This window comes from Sardina pilchardus, chromosome 5, assembly GCF_963854185.1.
Source record: "Sardina pilchardus chromosome 5, fSarPil1.1, whole genome shotgun sequence".
In the NCBI taxonomy this organism is placed as follows: domain Eukaryota; kingdom Metazoa; phylum Chordata; class Actinopteri; order Clupeiformes; family Clupeidae; genus Sardina; species Sardina pilchardus.
The window spans coordinates 8429917-8434916 of record NC_084998.1 but is presented as its reverse complement, the minus strand read 5'-3'; positions in this window follow the sequence as shown (position 1 = coordinate 8434916).

Sequence of the window (5000 nt, the reverse complement as noted above, 5' to 3'; positions counted from 1 at the left end):
GCCTTCCCCTTGTGCCAGCAGGATTCCTGGGCTGGGCCGTGGCGTGGACGTGATTGCCTTGTCAGCCCTCCTCACGGGAGCGGCTCGAAGATGAGATTGGAGCGCTGGCGTGTGATTCGTCCTTCAACGCAAAGTTAAAAGGGGGTCACTGGAGCAGCGACTCTCTCAGATCTCCACCACAGCCACCTGAGCGGAGATCATTTAAATTATCTCGCTCACACTTCCTCTCTCCCGCCGCTCTCCGCTTCAGATAAAAGCATCCGCCAAATGAGCAGATTTGAGTGTATAACCCCCAGGAACAAGACAACACCCCTCCCAGGGACCAAAACAAACGACAACAACAACCACCAAAAGCAAAAACGATAATAATAACTTTTGATCTTATCATTCACATGTATGCATGTGTTTATGCACACCTTTCAAACCCCTTTCTAAAAAAACACTTGGTTTGTAGAGCGGAATTGGAATTGTCGAGCGCTCTTGTGCTGCGAATGACTTCATCCGCAGGTGATGTCAAACGCTTCATCCTCATTAATGAAATTGAATCTTCCGCCGTCGTCCTTGGCAGCGGCCGAGCGTACAGTCCGTCTGTTTCTCGTTGCCGCCGGCCCTCTCTGATATCTGCCCTTAATTCACGAAACAGGATGCCCCGTCGTCATAATGAGACCTACTTCCTGCCGCTCACTCAGGAACGGGAAGGGCACCGGCGGGCCACATCCCACGAGCTCCGCGCGATAATTGGGTAGATTAAATCACCTATAAGCACAGGGGGGCGTTCTTGATCCCTCAACCCAGATCTAATAGCGCCGCAGGGGGGACACGCTTGATTGCTCAGGGGGTCACTCTGGTAACACCCCCACACCTCCAACACTCACCCCTTCCCTCATGTTTAATTCCTCTCTATGAATTATTCTACTGTTGCGTAAGACGAGCCGAGGGCCCGAGGTGGCGCGGAGCTGGCCCTGATCCCCCGCCGCGCCCTCGACTCTCGGGTCCCCGTGCTGCCGATTAGCACGCCGCCGCCACCGTCTCCCGCCGGAGACCGGAGACTCGGTGGAGGGAAGTGCCGCTCGCGTTTTTTTTTTGTCTCGCTCCGACAAGTGTGCCGAACGCCTCAGTGGGTTTGCGCCGTACCTAAGTGCAGCCACAGTGTAGCATAGATCCCTCTGCTTGTGTTCTCTGCCCAATGTAGTCCTACTAAATAACAGACAGGCTGTCTGAAATGGCAGGCTGATGTATGAGGTGTTGAGGGAGCCGAATAGAGTAGTGGGGTGATGCTATACTGTATGGTGTTCATCTTCCTTGACGTCTCACATCTCTCCCTTCTCTGACAGGCCCAGCCAGTCGCACTGGAAAGTCTCAGTCTGTGTGCTCATGGTACAGTAGATAGCACGACCAACCGATAAGCAGAGAAGGAAGTTTGGTTTGTATATATCTTTTTTTTTATGTTTCTTGTTGTTCCTGTACGCTGTTGTTACCTCAGGATACTTCTGTCTTCCATCGCCCACCTCCTCTCTGCTTCTCTGAGTCCCGCTCGTCTTCCTCCGTGTCTGGGCGTTTGGACGCTCCGAGGCTGGATGTTGTAGGTAGGAGGAGGCCGGCTCTGCTGCTGGAGGATGAGGGGGGGGGGGGGGGGCAGAGCTCTTCTCTCTCTGACCTGTGGCCCTCTCCACTGCCTACAGACCTCCGGTGGCTGCAGGAAAAACCGGTGGACCAAAGCCTGTTTCTCTCTCTCTCTCTCTCTCTCTCTCGCTCTCTTACACACTCACACACACACCCACACTCATATGCACTCACACTCTCTCTCTCACACACACATTTCTTAGATCTGTTTGTTTCCTTCTTTCTCTCACTCTCTCTTTCTCTCGTTGCTCCCAATCTGTCTTGGTCCTGCTCTTTCTTTTCGTTCGCTCCTTTTCTCTGTCCTCCCACATTCTTTCATGCACTTGCCTGATTGGTTTAGACTTGAAACTACACAATCCCTCTCTCAGCTCATGTAGAAAGCTCAATTCAAGTCAGAAAAACTCACCTCTGAATTCAAGCCAGAAAAACTTCAAAGCCAATTCATAGGGCTCACGGACATGTCCCCAGTGAAGCACTGTAGCTGCATTAACTGCTGGTTGTAGCAGCTCGAGCGAGGTTAAACCAATTGTTTTCACTTTCTTTCGTAACGGCAGTACTCTGTGACCTCGAGAAACGGAGATCTATGTGAAAAATCGCCGGATTTCTCCTTGAAGTCTATTTATGTCACCCATTTGTTTTATCTCAAAAACACCAGCGCAATTTGTGTGCCCAATATCAGCGTCTTGAGGCACTGACTGCAAATGGCCTCGGTTCTCAAAACAACATTTACCGTCTCGGGAAGGAGTGTTATTATCTCTACTGGCAGTCTTATGAGGAGATCAGTCCTTACTGATTTCCACTCTAAACTCATTAGATCATTTTATTCAATTTGATGTATTATATTTATCTGTGCTACTTTGATCATAACTCGTTTATGGGGTTTCGGTTAAATCCCTGGGACCGGAGAACTGATTTTCACTCCTGCATATAAATGTTGGCGTGACATTAAAAAATAAATCCTTGTTCCTTGATTGCAGCCACAAAACTCCCTTTGCTTCCCACCTCTGCTGCAAAAAGAAAAAAGGAAAAAAAAAAGAAAACAGAAAACAGGTCTCGCTATTAAAAGAGACTTTTACTGAGGCACCCTGTAAGTGGAGCAGGTTGCAGCTATTTGCTGCCCACCCTGTCCTGTCCTGTGTGCCTGAGTGGGAGCAGGAGCAGGAGCAGTTGCTGCTGTTTGCTCTGTGTCTCCCGTTTGTCCTGTCAGTCCACCATTGCAGAGAGCCGCGGTGTGGACGGAAGAGCTCTGGCAATAATAATGTGTGCCTAATATGCCGCTATTGTCTGTCTGTCTGAGGGGCCCGACGGCTACTAAAGGCTGAAATGAGATTTTGCGAGCTGGTGCTGGCGAAAAGTGTGTGTGTGTCTGTGTGTTTGTGTGTGTGGTGCTGGTGCATTGAGGAACTGAAGCCCCTGCAAGGTCAAACCTGAAGCTGCTGCAGTTGCTGGCTTCTAGGCCGAGGCCTGGGATGACACTTAACAGCAGTATGGATGGATGGAGAGAGAGAGAGACAGAGAGGAAGAGAGAAAGAAAGAACCTAAAAGAGTATTAGAAAACAGCCAACAGGGAAGAGTTTCTATCGTTGGGTCCATTAAAGCAAAGGATGAAAAACATAAAGGTTAAAAGACATTACGCAGGAAAGATAAAGGAGAGCAATTGTTTGTGACCAAATGAGAGAAGTAGAGAAAGAAATAGAAAGAGAATGAGCTGAAGGAAATGAGGTCTGGGATGAGGGTGGGGAGGAGAGGGGAGGGAGAGGAGAGGGGACGGCTGGCTGCACGTCGCTGGGTCACACCAGGCTGCTTTTTACAGCACTGCAAGTCATGATTCTTATTAATGTAATTGCTTTGTGTAGCAACGAGGACCTTGGGTTTCTCTCTCTCGCTCCCTCTCTCTTTCTCTCTCTTTTTATCTATCTCTTTCTCTCTCTGTCTCTTTGTGTGTGTGTGTGTGTGTGTGTGTGTGAGTCTCTCTCTCTCTCTCTCTCTCTCTCTCTGTCTCTCTCTCTGTCGTCATGTGCTGGGTAGGGAGACACAGCTCAAAGTCTTTTATCCCTCGGCAGGGGGAATCCTTCCTCAGGGGTGTGTGTGGGCGCGGATCGTTTTAGACTGTCAATCTTCAAAAGCTTCCTCGCGGCTATAATGCACATTTCAAAGCCAACCGTTACAAGATCAACTCATATTATGTTGGTGTTTACATTTGAACAGATCCTTTTACGTGTAGGATTAAGCAGATGCTTTTACTCCACAGCAACATAGAAAACAAGATTAGCTATAAAAGATATTTTAAGGCATACTTAAGACTGACTGTGAAGTCAGTGCAAATATATCGGATTAGTTCGTTTTAGCTAGTGTTAGAAGAAACGATGTCGTTTCTGACTGATTTAAGATAACTTGCACAAAATGTGGTGCCAAATCCTCCATTTTAATGAAAGTTATTTTTTTATGTTTTGTTTGCCAAGTAATTTCAGTTGAACTGTAATTGGGCATTGTTATCTGGTTTAGCTCTACTCAATCAAAGCAACACAACTGCAATTTTATTGATATTGCCTGAAATACATAATTAAATAACACAACTTAGGGATAATAAAAATGGAGATATAGCGTTTCGGAATCGCACTCTTCAGATGTTCCATGCGTTCATCTCCTCTGGTGCCAGGTGGTGCCAGGTGGTGCCAGCTTCAGCGTCGCCTTTGTGTTGCCACCAGCCCCTGCACCACCGCTGGCATCTCGCATTCCCCTGCCAACCTTCCTCCTCCTCCTCCTCCTCCTCCTCTTCTCGGTGACCCAGTACTGTCCAGTGTTGTCGTCCAGGTCTCCGGAGATCACAGCCAGCGGGCCACTGCTCTGTTCCTTTCTGCGCCGCTATCCTGATTAGCTCCTCTGCACGGGGCCGAGGTAGCTATCGCTCGCTCCGATCGGAAACCAGGGCTTTTGTGAAGCGTGTTCCAGTCCCCCGTCTTTCTGCTGGACAGAAAGAAAGCGATACGCTCGGGCACAATGGAGCCAGCGAGGGGAGAGGAAGATGGCGAGCGCGGAGCGGCTGCTCGATGGCGTGGCTCGTGCCAGTGTCTTTGTGTGGCTCCAGCACAGCGTTGACTTTGAGATAGAAAGCCTCCAGATGATATGAAAACGACCTCATCCATGTTTAATGTTGCCGAAAGGTTGTGTTAACTAGCCTGTGGAAAGTGTGCATCCGCCAGGCGGATATTAGCTTGTGTGTGTGTGTGTGTGTCCGTTAAAGTGATTGTGTGTTGTGTCCCTGTGAATGCACTTATGACAACTTTGGTGTGTGTGTGTGTGTATGTGTATTTCAGTTGGTATGACTGTGTGTGTGTGTGTGTGTGTGTGTGTGTGTGTGTGTGTGTGTGTGTGTT